Source organism: Bidens hawaiensis, unplaced genomic scaffold (genome assembly GCF_021521415.1).
Source record: "Bidens hawaiensis isolate Kalapana, Puna unplaced genomic scaffold, B.hawaiensis_p1.1 tig00024001_1, whole genome shotgun sequence".
NCBI lineage: Eukaryota > Viridiplantae > Streptophyta > Magnoliopsida > Asterales > Asteraceae > Bidens > Bidens hawaiensis.
The window spans coordinates 125,819-141,477 of record NW_027493777.1 but is presented as its reverse complement, the minus strand read 5'-3'; the positions used below and the strand labels follow the sequence as shown (position 1 = coordinate 141,477).

The 15,659-nt window shown below is 40.2% G+C and overlaps 1 protein-coding gene across 1 annotated transcript in view; it reads left to right on the top strand.

Annotated features, from left to right (window-relative positions):
- Positions 1-12,037, top strand: part of LOC143568509 (uncharacterized) — a 119,348-nt gene extending 107,311 nt beyond the window's left edge. Inside the window, exon 12 of the mRNA XM_077054658.1 lies at positions 12,022-12,037. The gene's annotated coding sequence lies outside the window, so the exon portion shown is untranslated. The remainder of the gene's footprint in view (positions 1-12,021) is intronic.
- Positions 12,038-15,659: the final 3,622 nt, after the last annotated feature.

Below are 15,659 nucleotides of genomic sequence, written 5' to 3'. Positions count from 1 at the left end.
CCTTATCGTAGTTCAAGCTGGTAATATGTATCAGTAAGTAATGTTCCTCGATTATAGCTTGACTCCTATAACCGGTATCGTACTGTTAATACTAGTACAGTGTTTAAGCTAAATCGGGCTGTATAACTAGTCTGGGTATAGCTGTTAGGCCCAGAACATGAGCATAGCCTTAGATTGTGACGTTGTATACTATGAAATGTTCAAAATCAGACTTGGCTCAGTATCACGGTTTTCCGAGCCTAGCCAAGTTGATCGTTTATGCGTTTCGGGATTAGGTAAGTTCACACCAACTTAAGTAAACATATTGATTGAATAAATGATTTGATTTATGAAATAATTTTGTAGTTTCGGTATCTGGATTGATCGCAGGGTTCGTTTCCGTTTTCACACGGGTTTAATTATACAAAACGCGTACAATCCACCCGAATTGTCCGGAATTCTCGTAAAAAGTTCGTTTTTATCAAATTCATCCAAAAATACGATATTCGACCATTTTTGACATTTTGACATACCGGTCAGTCCGTTAAACATAAAACTGCCGGTTTCGTTAAAACAATTATAGTTTAAATCTTTGATTAATCATAACTAATTATTTACTTATATATAAATTATGAAATTTTTGTAAAAATAAATTAAAATATGTAGAATTTTATAAAAAGTATTTTCAGAAATTTTATGATTAATTATCTATTTATAAAAATTCATTTAATATTTCCTTCTCAAAATTTTTAAAATTGCCATGTCCACTTCTAAAGACAATACTTAGTGACATGTATTTATTTCACATGTGAAGAATTTGTCCTTAAGCTGTAATGTTATTTAGGGGACACTATTTTATGTTCCATCAAACACCGTAACAAAGTCTTTTCTGTCCAGGAGTTGGATGATATTTGCCTATCAAACAATTGGATGTTACCGACATATCACGTTTCACATTCAGACGGTAAGATATCATATAAGCAATCTTTTCCTTGCACTATGCTATTCCATAAAAAAATTTTATTCATAGGTTCAGATGTATACTGTTTTTGAGATCGTATGATTAACTCTGGTACTTCTGTTTAGTTGTAATTCTTTTAGCTTTATTGTAGTGTGATTATGTCAATATATATTTTGTCAATTGTTTTGTGCATACACATTCTAAGCTGACCACTTCCTGTGTGTAGGTGGGGTTGTGGCTGATGTAACCGTGAAAGGAACTAATTTTGAATGCTCGGGTGTGAGTGACATTCAACCAAGTATTCTTGAAGCAAGAAATTCGGCTGCAACACACGCGATCACGAGATTACAGCAAATGGCCAGTGAGATGAGTACCGCTTTACTTTAGTTTAAAACTATGTGAATGGAGAGCGCGTATAATTTGTTCAAGTGTTCTAGACTGCTACTTTTGGATTTGAGTTGCTGATCTTTCAAAAGTTATTGTATTGCACTAAACTCATCATTTATCTTTTGCATATTTTACTCAAATTGTGATACAATAGTTTAAATATTTGGAAACTAAAAACTTATCTTTTTTACATTATTTATGCATTTTACCTATAAATAAAAACCCCAAACATACACCTTCTTCGGTGACAAAATGGCAATGGTGGCCTATTGGGTTGTGAACTTATCATAGCTAAATGGGTCCGGACGCTTATGCACAATTCGGGTTTTGTCTCAACTGGGTTCGGTTGCACTTGGTAATTAGGATATAAGATCTGTTGGCTCAGACGGATCAAACAATCGAATCAAACGAACTTATCAAATAAACAAACACGCGATATTGGGGTGACAACCCTCGACTCTTTTCATATATCAAACGAACATACTATAGGAACCGTTCGGTATAAAATAAATAAAAACACTTTTAAAACGATTACAATACAAAGAATGAACAAAAACACCTATCTACAAAGCATTAAATTACAGTACAATTACAATGAAATAAATCAAAGTACAAAGAATCGGGTAGAAGTAGAAGTTGGTGACCGAGGACAGTGTTGAACACGGGGCCCTTAAAACAAATTCCGAGTCTCTCCTCGTTTTGTTTCCCAGGGTACAACGGCCGGAGCAGTATGTACTGCCGGAGTTGACTATGCACCCGAATTGGATTGGTTCTTACTTTCTTGGTTGTGTTGGTAAAGATGAAGAAATGTTGGAGAATTTACAAGCTCTTCAAGTTGCAAAATGGTGTGTCAAACCCCAAGCCTTGCCTTGGTATTTATAGTGGAGCTAGGATCAAAGACTCAAAACTCAAATTAAATTGCATTAAACGTCTTTAATGCTTTTTATTTTGATTTTAAATTCAATCCGTAACTCCCGTTGACCAATAAATTGCATTAAACATCTTTAATGTTTTTTATTCTTATTTTGATTTTCCAACCACTCATATTTGAGCTTCGATATCTCATTCATATTAGCTCGGTTTGGACATGGTTTGACTCGTTGTGATGCTCTCACATAAAAGATAACAAACCCGTAAATAATTATTTATAATACGCAAATATAAATATAATTATTAATGTCCAAAATTAGCAAACTCATTTTTTGCTAACATTTTTCCAACAATCCCTCACATGAATTGAAATCGATCCGCTCATGCAAGTTTCAAACGATGCAATTCAGCGGTTGAATGTTGCAGGAAAGGTAGGTGTTACCCTTTGAACCCTCCTTTGTAAAGTATACTTAGCCTCCTGGCGGTGTGTAGACACGGTGTCTTTGAACATACCCCCGTTAGTGTAGACGACAATACACTTCACACAACATTGTCCCTGGTTTAGTCAACCCCTCACTGTCGTGTCCTATTATGGTCCTGGAACACTAACCTGGTTCCGCGAGAGCTCTAGAATTTTTACCCCAAAATTCATTCGAAGCGACCCTACTTCTCTCTCACGTAGGTGATTCCCGCTCGAATCTTTAAAAGCCATAGGTTATTCTTGATTTCTACAAGTCATTAACCTTTGTTATGCTTATCCTCATTTCATGTCACTGATTGGAATGGACTAGGACGCACGCATGCGTAACGCCCTTTAAGTTTGGTTTGGGGTACTCCCCCACAGTGACTACCCATGGTTTCATGATTAAGTTTTCCTATTGATCTTAGATCTTGGGATCTCCAGTCAACTAGGTTAGGTTTCCCTCATGTCCCCTTTTTCCATGGGCTTCAGTCCCATTCCTCTTGATGACTTATAAACTAACTCTTTGCTTAAGCCTTTGGTTAACGGGTCCGCAATGTTATCTTTTGACTTCACATAGTCAATTGTGATAACACCCGTTGAGAGTAGTTGTCGTACGGTATTATGTCTTCGTCGAATATGCCTTGATTTGCCATTGTACATTATGCTATGGGCTCTACCAATTGCTGATTGATTGTCACAATGTATGCAAATAGCCGACAAAGGCTGTGGCCATATTGGAATATATTCCATAAATTGACGAAGCCATTCCGCCTCTTCGCCACACTTATCTAAGGCGATAAACTCCGATTCCATCGTGGATCTAGCAATAACTGTTTGCTTAGACGACTTCCAAGAAATAGCCGCACCACCAAGTGTGAACACGTACCCACTTGTTGATTTGGAATCTTTTATATCCGAAATCCAATTCGCATCACTGTATCCTTCGATTACAGCCGGATCACGGTTATAATGGAGTCCATAGTCTCTCGTGTATCTCAAGTATCTTAGCAAACGCGTGATACTTTTCCAATGTTCATTGCTTGGATTACTAGTGTATCTACTTAGCCGACTTACGGCATAAGCTAGATCGGGTCTAGTACATGTCATAAGATACATTAGACTACCAATTATTCTTGAGTACTCACGTTGAGCAACCTCCTCGCCTCTATTTTTAAATAGATGGTGGGCCGTATCAATTGGTGTTGACACGACACGCGTGTCATCATTATTGAATTTCTCAAGAATCTTGTCCACGTAGTGAGATTGACTCAAAACAAGACCTTTTTGGGTTCTAGTGATTTGTACCCCAAGAATCACGTCCGCGAGACCCAAGTCTTTCATGTCAAACCTCGCTTTCAACATGTCTTTTGTTGATCTGATCATGTTATCATTACTCCCAATGATAAGCATATCGTCTACATAAAGACATAATATCACATATCCTCCCGGCGTCTCTTTTACATAGACACATTTGTCACACTCCTTTATTTTGAAACCATTATCAAGCATGACATGATCAAAATTTAAGTGCCATTGTTTTGGAGCTTGCTTCAAACCATATAAGGACTTGACAAGTTTACATACCTTGCCCTCTTTTCCTGGGGCAGAGAAACCCTCGGGTTGCTCCATGTAAATCTCTTCATCTAAATCACCATTTAGAAATGCGGTTTTTACATCCATTTGGTGAACTTCCAAATTTCGTAAAGCCGCGATAGCAAGAACCAATCTTATGGAAGTTATTCGCGTGACAGGCGAGTAAGTATCAAAGTAATCTAGACCCTCCTTTTGTCTATACCCTTTGATTACTAATCTTGCCTTGTACTTATCAATACTTCCATAAGCTTTCATCTTCCTTTTGAATATCCAACGATATCCAAGTGGTTTACAACCCGGCGGAAGATCTACTAACTCCCAAGTATGATTTTGCAATATAGAGTCTATCTCGTTCTTAATTGCTTCTTTCCATTGAGGTGCTTCCGAGGATGTTACCGCCTCGCGGTAGGTATTGGGCTCACCCTCCACCATATAGATCATGAAATCCGAACCGAAAGATTTTTCAATCCTTGGTCGTTTACTTCGTCTAAGCTCACCCTTGTTTTCCTCGGGTTGTTGATGTCTATCATCATGGACCGTATCATCAAACGCTCTTGATGAACTTGCTTCATCAACCGATTTTAATGAAGTTCGGTGTGTTTGGCTTAAACAAGGAAACACACTTTCAAAGAAATCAGCGGTCCTTCATTCCACGATAGTACCTTCATGTACATTGGGATTCTTGGACTCATGTACAATAAACCGATGCACATTACTATGGTGTGCATATCCAATGAATATGCAATCCACAGTTTTGGGTCCTATTGTCAATGCCTTTGGTGATGGAACTGTCACCTTGGCTAGGCACCCCCACACTTTCAAGTATTTATATGATGGTTTCTTATCCATCCATAACTCATACAGAGTCTCGATTATTTTCTTGCGGGGTATCATATTCAAGACAAAGTTGGCCGAGAGAATAGCCTCCCCCCACAGGTCATAACTCACTCCCGAGCTAATCAACATGGCGTTCATAATCTCTTTCAAAGTGCGGTTCTTACATTCAGCAACGCCATTTGATTGTGGAGAATATGGCGGGGTTCGCTCATTTATTATGCCACTTTGTGCACATAATTCTGCGAAAGGTGAAACATATTCACTGCCCCTATCACTACGCACAACTTTTATTCTCCTTCTAAGTTGATTCTCAACTTCATTTTTATACAAGGTGAACTTGTCTATTGCTTCATCCTTACTTTTAAGTAAGTATACATGACAATATCGAGTAGAATCATCAATAAACGTGATGAAGTACATGTTCCCACCTCTTGTGGGAGTGGCTTTTAAATCACACACATCGGTGTGAATTAAATCAAGGGGTTCAGTTATTCGTTCAACCGATTTGAAAGGCTTTTTCGTTATTTTGGATTCAACACATGTTTCGCATTTGGATTTTGAATCGATTTTAAACTTTGGAATGCTGTTTAAATTGATTAAGCGACGAATTGAATTAAAATTTACATGTCTTGGTCTATCATGCCAAACACAAGAATTTGAAGACTAAAGCATGTAAATAGAAGTAGTAGTTTTATTCATTGAATTCTTAACAACGGTTACATTCAATTTAAACATAGCATTGTCAGTATAACCCTTGCCAACATACATTCTTTTCTTAGACAAAATAACTTTGTCCGATTCAATCACCAAACGAAATCCAAACTTGTTGAGCATACATCCCGAGACAAGATTCTTACGAATCTCGGGAACATAGAGGGTGTTGGACAGTGTGAGCTCCTTCCCGGAAGTCCACTTCAAGACCACATCGCCTTCCCCCATGATATCCGCAGTCGCATTATTTCCCATATAAAACTTTTGGTCACCCATCGCCTCTTTAAAATTCTTAAAGAATTGTTTGTCGCCGCAAACATGGCGGATTGCGCCGGTGTCAACATACCATCCTTTGGGAGCGCCCCCCCACAATGTTGACTTTCTCGATGAAAGCTGCTTCCTCGGTTATCATCGCCACGAGAGGAGTGCCCTCCTCGTCTACCATATGCGCGCGCGAGCACTTTAATTCCTTGCATTGGTTGGCACGGTGCCCCACGCCATTGCAATTGTAACATGTCCCTTGGAAAGGTGGAGGCTTCTTTTTCACACCCCCTTTCTTTACGCCAAGGTCAATTTTTGCTTTCCCTTTACCGCCATTACCTTTACCCTGTTTACCCCCTTTGGAGGATTGTCCATGCTCAACTAAGTTTGCCTTGGCGGAAGCATCCACCATGGTAACTTTTTGAGCCACCTTATTGTCCTCATCAATACGAAGACGAACAATAAGATCCTCCATGGACATCTCCTTTCGTTTGTGTTTAAGATAATTCTTAAACTCAATCCAACTTGGGGGTAATTTCTCAATCACCGCTGCCACTTGAAATGTCTCACTAAGTGTCATTCCCTCGGCATGGATATCGTGAAGTATAACTTGCAACTCTTGGACTTGGTTAATCACAGTCTTGGAGTCAACCATTTTGAAATCCAAACCATTTTGAAATCCAAGAAGAGAGCGACAACAAATTTCTTTGTTCCCGCATCCTCCGTTTTGTACTTCTTCTCTAAAGACTCCCATAATTCTTTGGCAGTCTTTATTGAAGCGTACACGTTATACAACGAATCCAAAAGGCCGTTTAACACGTAGTTACGACATAAGAATTCCGAATGCTTCCACGCATCTACCGCGCTCAATGCTTGAACGTCGGTCTCCCATTCGGCGTTCGTAGCCGGGGGAGCGGATTCTTTCAAGAACCGTGCTAGGTTCAAGGTGGTCAAATAGAAAAACATCTTTTGTTGCCACCGTTTAAAGTGCAGACCCGAGAACTTCTCGGTTTTTTCAGCGTGATTAGCCATGGTGGACGCTCCCACCACGGTGTCCACAGGGGTACCGGTAACGGTTTCGCTTGACGGTGTTGCCATTTTTCCTGAGAAAAATAAACTTCGCCCCGTTAATAATTCAGAAAAATATATAGTGGACACTCCCACTTTAATTAAAAGTTACTCAAAACTTTTATTACAATTCTTGAATTACTCAAACGAAGGTGTTCTAAGTCCAACTTTGAAGGGACCAACGATGAGTTTTCTTGAAAAGAATAAAGTTAACTGTAACCGGATTTCGGGTTTACCAAAGTACTCCTTTGAATAAAACCGAAAAAAAATTGTTTTATTTAAAAAAAAGCCGAATGGTGTTTTTAAGAATTTGTTTTAAGATTGTAGGAACCGTTCGGTATAAAATAAATAAAAACAATTTTAATACGAGTACAATACAAAGAATGAACAAAAACACCTATCTACAAAGCATTAAATTACAGTACAATTACAATGAAATAAATCAAAGTACAAAGAATCGGGTAGAAGTAGAAGTTGGTGACCGAGGATCGTGTTGAACACAGGGCCATTAAAAAAAATTCCGAGTCTCTCCTCGTTTTGTTTCCCAGGGTACAACGGCCGGAGCAGTATGTACTGCCGGAGTTGACTATGCACCCGAATTGGATTGGTTCTTACTTTCTTGGTTGTGTTGGTAAAGATGAAGAAATGTTGGAGAATTTACAAGCTCTTCAAGTTGCAAAATGGTGTGTCAAACCCCAAGCCTTGCCTTGGTATTTATAGTGGAGCTAGGATCAAAGACTCAAAACTCAAATTAAATTGCATTAAATGTCTTTAATGCTTTTTATTTTGATTTTGAATTCAATCCGTAACTCCCGTTGACCAATAAATTGCATTAAACGTCTTTAATGCTTTTTATTCTTATTTTGATTTTCGAACCACTCATCTTTGAGCTTCGATATCTCATTCATATTAGCTCGGTTTTGGACATGGTTTGACTCGTTGTGATGCTCTCACATAAAAGATAACAAACCCGTAAATAATTATTTATAATACGCAAATATAAATATAATTATTAATGTCCAAAATTAGCAAACTAATTTTTTGCTAACATTTTTCCAACACATACCAAACGAACTTCACGAACTTATCAAACGTACATGGAGATGAGACTCCTTGACTCTCTCTTAACTCACACCAATAAAACTAATAAACTAAACCCTATTTATAGACTCACTAAACTTGCTCTCCAAGACATACCTTTCCTAAACCTAATACAATTCAAATAACTAAATTGTAACTTAACAAAATAAACCTTTAACTTTACTAATAATTCAAGATTAATCTTTCATTCACCCCCTTCCGGCTGGGAACCTAAATTTGGTATCAGAGCCTTAGGCTCTTATGCTATGGTTCGAGATCTGCGTTTTGGTGTTTCTGGCACGTTTCTGATGCGTTTCTGGCCGATCAGCGCCGCAGGCGAAGTTATGGGGATCAGGCGAAGTTGTCGCTTAAATTTTAGGGTTTAGACGAAGATATAAGGTTAAGCGAAGTTATTCACAACTCCGCCTACCTCACAAGTTCGCTTATCTCAGGCGAAGTTATCTGTCAGGCGAAGTTATGGACAGGCGAAGTTAAGGAGGAGCGAAGTTGACTTTTAGGCGAAGTTGACTTTAGGCGAAGTTAAAAAAAAAGTGTTTGAAGTTTTCGTCTGTATGGCCAGGTGTACACGATTATTGTGAGACCGAAGACGTTGTTCCGTCAACGAGTGAAACTTGTTATCTCTTGGTCTTACGTGTGAACAAATACGTGTCAACTCTGGATATGGAGTTTAGTTTGTGAATGGGATATTGATTGAAACTGGATATTGACACATATTTGGGTGTTTGTGGGCAAATGAAATAGTTGTTGTTCGAGGTTGACCAACTGAAGAAAGTCAAATTGAACTGAAGGTTTTTATCATTACTGGATTGTGGTCAGAGCATATTATTTATGTTATTTTCAAGGCGTTCGAGAATTGGATCCTGAAACATGATGCTTATTTATTAAAGTGAAAATTCTGGAACAAGTTGGATTTAATCGGGAATTAAAGTGTTTATGTTCTTGATCGTTATCCCTGGTGATTGAAGATGCTTCGGATTAATTAATGGTCATGTGTGTTAGATTCTGTCAAGGTGGTTTTGTGATGAAATTGATCACTTGATGTTGAGTAGTTGAAGATTAAACCTTATCGTATGCCGACGTGTTGGTGAAGTTGTGGAGGGAGCCCAACTTCACGTGTTGGTGAAGTCAGAAGGACTCACGTGATTGGTTGAGATAATCAATTAGGCACGGGGATGCATGCATTTCAAAGACCTCAATCTATTTAGTCGGAGAAGCTTACACTGAAGGGGAGATCGGATATGGAAGACGCTGGGTGATTGGTAGATTTGTGAAGCTACAAGATAGTTTCAGACACGGCTGGTTGAAGAGCAAACAGAAGATCATCAGTTAAGAGGGAGTCTGTTAGTGCATGGTTTGTAACAGATGATCTTTTGTGTTTGTTAGAATTGAGAGCAACGGTCAAAGGGGAGTCTGTTGGTGCATTTTGTGACCATCGCTATGCAATTCTGATCAGCGGAAACGAAGTACGAAGTTAGAACAACTTCGGCATAGGCGAAGTTGTAACAACTTCTGCCGTAGGCGAAGTTGTAACAACTTCTGCCGTAGGCGAAGTTAGAACAACTTCGCCTACTGGCCCAAGCCCAAGCCCGCGAAGTTGTTTCGATATATATATACGTGTCTTGTTTAGGTTTGGGTATCCAGAAAAGTTAGAGTTTTGAGTGTTAAGTTCAATTGTTTAGAGAGAAACAGAGAGGGAGAGTCGTGTGGGACGACCCGAGGTAGAGCTCACCTCGGGTCGGCCGTGTTTCTGTTTATGTTCGGTATGTAACGTGTTTGGTTATTATATAAAAGATCTGCAGATGTGTTTATCCCGTTCGTGTGTTTGTTCGTGTGTTTGTGTGTGTGTAATCGTGTTCTTCGTCTTCTACACCATTAACGAGTCTAGGAGGATTCCGCACTCCTAGACCTCGTGCGGATCTCGTATCGATCGGCGACGCCCCGCACGCGGGAACCTACAAATTTGTACCACCAAGGTCTTGAATCCCGCATAACACTCTCAACTCTTCAACTTTAATCATTGGTTCATCTTTACCCTTTCTTTTCAGTTGTTTGTAAGCAACCTGTTTCACGAGTTCTTCACATTCATCGTTCAAACCATCCACGTTGATCTCCCATACCACTTCATTCTCCACGTTCTATGTTTATCTTTATTAGAGAAACCAATTGGAAATGATTAGGGAATGAATAATGGGAGGGAGTAACGAATAAAAGCTTTGATGGAAATGATATGAACTTTTAAAATAACGCCTTCTATATATTAATATGAACTTAAAAAAAACACTTAACCGGGCTATCGGGTTAACCAGTTTATTAAAGATATGGTGCTCGGTTAAGTTCTCTGTTAAATACGTCATGTTCATGTTAACCCTTTTTACAAACGAGTTATATTAACCAACTTACTAACTATTTAAACATGAATTACATGATAGTAAGCAGAATTTGACAAATTTGACAATTAAAGATATCTTGATTATATTGAAAAGAAGGTTTAGTACTTCTTGTATAGTTCTGAACTTTTAATGAATTCAACAAAGCCTTAAAGCATGATTTATTTTTGATGTAATATATAATAGTAATACGCTTTAACATTGACGATACATGTGTTATTTATGGGGGAAGTCACAACAACAAACATTTGACCCGTCAACTTTACAAAATAAACGTTGACTTTTAAATTTCTTACAAAAGTTGTACTCTTTAGGTGTAAAAGCTTGCCACCTGGACAAAATAGTGTGTATTTCGCTGGCCACGTATAGAATTAGACAACTCAGGAATGCAACACGAGGATTCGTTAGGCGAAGAAGCCGGCGAACATAATTCTTCCGGCGAAACCCCGACCAATGCGTCGCAAACTTGTCGTTGACTGTAAAGTTGTTTAGTGATTCCGATACGTCAGAGTTTAAAAACTAGTTTTATTTTCTTTTTTTAAATTCAACAAAATGTTAAAAATTACTATTAATTTTTTATAAAGCAACTAATACTATCACCAATTCAATGACCAAACCAACAGGGACATCTAGCAACATATAACATATTGTGTATAAACATATCCTAGTAGCCTTGCTATATAGCGTGTTGTACCCTGTTGCTTTTACAGTTGTACAACAATTAACATACGGAAACCAGCCTTTATTAAACAAAGTTTGGCATGCAAATGTTGCTTTCAAAAGCACAGTTAATTTTTTCTTTTATGTTTTCTTCTAATTTATTTATTTATTTTTTGATAGATGGTTTTTTATGTGTCTTAGTACAATATTCAGTGTGAGTGTACAAATAGACTATTGTTTGAACATGTAACAGAAAAAACCTGAGTTTATTATGAAGTGTGAAGTGTGAACTCCGGGGGTATCGGAGAAGACATCTTCTGTTCTGCTTCTACATCCTAGACTGAAGTCGATTTGTTCGAGACTCTTGTTTATCGAAAAAATGATCTGCGAAAGTATGTTCGAAAACTATAGTGTATGCTAGATTGTGTTTTTACTGTTTTAACTTTTATTCCAAGAAATTTGTGTGGAAACTTATTCTAATGATTTTTTGATAATACATTTTGAGAATAGATTTTGATCATATGGTGTACATTAATTATTACATGACTCTTTTAACATCTTTGTTTTTTTTCTATTTTATTTATTACCTAGGGGTGTCAACAGAGGTTGCTCCAACTGAGGATACTGTTGAGGCATTAATGGAATATTTGGTTGGTCCATTGCTACCTTTGACAATACGTTTGATGTTTCAATTAGAAAAGTATTGCTCAACCTTTTTTAATTAGGTGGCTTATTGTCAAAAACCATTTCAAACCGGTTTCTTTGATAGATGAGATTCAGAAACGACCTATATCGTATGACGATGATACTCACATTATGCTCTCAAACGTGAATCCTCGAAAAGTTGTTCATGTGAATGAAACTCATGGTTCTGTTAAACCAAAGTTCATTCCAACTGAACCGTTATGCAAAAATGTGAACTCGAATGTAGTTCAAGCTGCATATCTAAGACGTAAGTCTAAGAAACCTGTAACTTATTCGCAAGTGGCTGAACAACAGTTGAATTCAACTAATTTTAACTTTTCTCAAGAAAACCAAAAGGTGCCCAAGACTGAGGCCTGGGCTGTCCTTTTGAACTAATCATTTTTATTTGTGTGTAGGGTACATCCAAGACCATTTCTGGTGAAAACTGGATCATGGATAGTGGATGTTCTCACCATATTACTAGAAATCTCGACCTCTTAACAAATGTAAGAAATATTCGAGGGGGTTATGTGGCGTTTTCTGGGAATTCTGGGGGTATGATTACACAGGAAGGTGATGTTTCGAATGGGCATATTATTTTTGAGAAGGTTAATTATTGTGATAAAGTAGACTGTCGGGGTATGGTACTAAGAACCCTAATTTATTGTGTTTTGGGCTTATTTTATTATATGGGCTAATACATTTGTTTTTGGGCTGAGGGGGTTTTGTGGAGGTAACCCTAACTGGGCTAGGCCCATTAGGGTACCATGATGGTGGCCATGAGGCTCCCTATATAAGGAGGTCTCCACCTCCTTATCAAGGGTTGGCAAATAGCTCAATAAGAGTCACCACCATATTTTTGTGTCTGTGAACAAGAGATCCTCCGGATTTCTTAGCGGTCACCTCCACACCCCCAAAAGTCACAGCAGATCACAGCAGCGGTCGGAGCAGAAGCAAGCAAGTCGTGGTTCGTTCATCTCAAAATCCGTGGAAACATCGTCATCGGATGGCGCCAATGTCGAATCATGAAATGAATCTTACCTGATCCATGACGATGTTTCCACGGATTTTGAGATGAACGAACCACGACTTGCTTGCTTCTGCTCCGACCGCTGCTGTGATCTGCTGTGACTTTTGGGGGTGTGGAGGTGACCGCTAAGAAATCCGGAGGATCTCTTGTTCACAGACACAAAAATATGGTGGTGACTCTTATTGAGCTATTTGCCAACCCTTGATAAGGAGGTGGAGACCTCCTTATATAGGGAGCCTCATGGCCACCATCATGGTACCCTAATGGGCCTAGCCCAGTTAGGGTTACCTCCACAAAACCCCCTCAGCCCAAAAACAAATGTATTAGCCCATATAATAAAATAAGCCCAAAACACAATAAATTAGGGTTCTTAGTACCATACCCCGACAAGCCCCCCAAGTCCAGTGTTGCTCCTAGGCGTGCAAGCGTTTAGGTGGAGCACTGGACTTTATAAGGTGTGCTAGATCGTGAGGCGGTTTCTTCCCTTTTCTTCGGCCTTGTCTTTGTTGTCTTGAGTTTTGAGAGGTTTTCTTCATGATGGTGACATGTTGTAATAAAAGCCTGCGCGCGAGGCGACTTACGACCTATAATAATAATGAAGCTTGCGCGTGAGGCGACTTACGAGCTATAATAATAATGAAGCTAGCGCGAGAAGCGACTTATGAGCTAAAATAATAATGAAGCTGGAGCGAGACGCGACTTACGAGCTATAATAATAATAATGCCTGCGCGCGAGAGGCGACTTACGAGCTAAGAATAATAAAGCCTGCGCGCGAGAGGCGTCTTACGAGCTGAGAATGATATAGCCTGCGCGTGGGGCGCCTTACGAGCTATGAGAATAGTAAAGCCTGCGCGCGAGAGGCGTCTTATGAGCTTTGAGAATAATAATTAAGCTGGCGCGCGAGGCGACTTACGAGCTGAGAATAATAAAGCCTGTGCGCGAGGGGTGTCTTACGAGCTGTAGCATAATAAAGCTTGCGCGTGAGGCGTCTTACGAGCTAAGAATAATAAAAGCCTGCGCGCGAGAGGCGTCTTATGAGCTTTGAGAATAATAACTGAGCTGGCGCGTGAGGCGTCTTATGAGCTGTGAAAGTAATAAAGCTTGCACGCGAGAGACGTCTTATGAGCTATAAGAATAATAATTGAGCTGGCGCGTGAGGCGACTTACGAGCTGTGAAAAAAGTAAAGCCTGCGCGCGAGAGGCGTCTTATGAGCTATAAGAATAATAATTGAGCTGGCGCGAGAGGCGACTTACGAGCTGTGAAAGTAATAAAGCTTGCGCGCGAGAGGCGTCTTATGAGCTGTGCGAATTATAAAAGCCTGCGCGTGAGGCGACTTACGGGCTGTAAGAATAACAACAGCTTGCGCGCGAGGCGTCTTATGAGCTGTGTGAATAATAAAAGCCTGCGCGTGAGGCGACTTACGGGCTGTAAGACTAACAACAGCTTGCGCGCGAGGCGTCTTATGAGCTGTGTGAATAATAAAAGCCTGCGCGTGAGGCGACTTACGGGCTGTAAGAGTAACAACAGCTTGCGCGCGAGGCGTCTTATGAGCTGTGTGAATAATAAAAGCCTGCGCGTGAGGCGACTTACGGGCTGTAAGAATAACAACAGCTTGCGCGCGAGGCGTCTTATGAGCTGTGTGAATAAAAGCCTGCGCGTGAGGCGACTTACGGGCTGTAAGAATAACAACAGCTTGCGCGCGAGGCGTCTTATGAGCTGTGCGAATAATAAAAGCCTGCGCGTGAGGCGACTTACGGGCTGTAAGAATAACAACAGCTTGCGCGCGAGGCGTCTTATGAGCTGTGTGAATAATAAAAGCCTGCGCGTGAGGCGACTTACGAGCTGTAAGAATAACAACAGCTTGCGCGCGAGGCGTCTTATGAGCTGTGTGAATAAAAGCCTGCGCGTGAGGCGACTTACGGGCTGTAAGAATAACATCAGCTTGCGCGCGAGGCGTCTTATGAGCTGTGTGAATAATAAAAGCCTGCGCGTGAGGCGACTTACGGGCTGTAAGAATAACAACAGCTTGCGCGCGAGGCGTCTTATGAGCTGTGTGAATAATAAAAGTCTGGGCGTGAGGCGACTTACGGGCTGTAAGAATAACAACAGCTTGCGCGCGAGGCGTCTTATGAGCTGTGTGAATAAAAGCCTGCGCGTGAGGCGACTTACGGGCTGTAAGAATAACAACAGCTTGCGCGCGAGGCGTCTTATGAGCTGTGTGAATAAAAGCCTGCGCGTGAGGCGACTTACGGGCTGTAAGAATAACAACAGCTTGCGCGCGAGGCGTCTTATGAGCTGTGTGAATAATAAAAGCCTGCGCGTGAGGCGACTTACGAGCTGCAAGAATAACAACAGCCTGCGCGCGAGGCGTCTTATGAGCTGTGTGAATAATAAAAGCCTGCGCGTGAGGCGACTTACGGGCTGTAAGAATAACAGCTTGCGCGCGAGGCGTCTTATGAGCTGTGTGAATAATAAAAGCCTGCGCGTGAGGCGACTTACGGGCTGTAAGAGTAACAACAGCTTGCGCGCGAGGCGTCTTATGAGCTGTGTGAATAATAAAAGCCTTCGCGTGAGGCGACTCACGAGCTGTAAAATAATAAAGCTGGCGCGTGAGGCGACTTACGAGCTTGTAGAATAATGAGAGCCTGCGCGCATTGCGACTTAC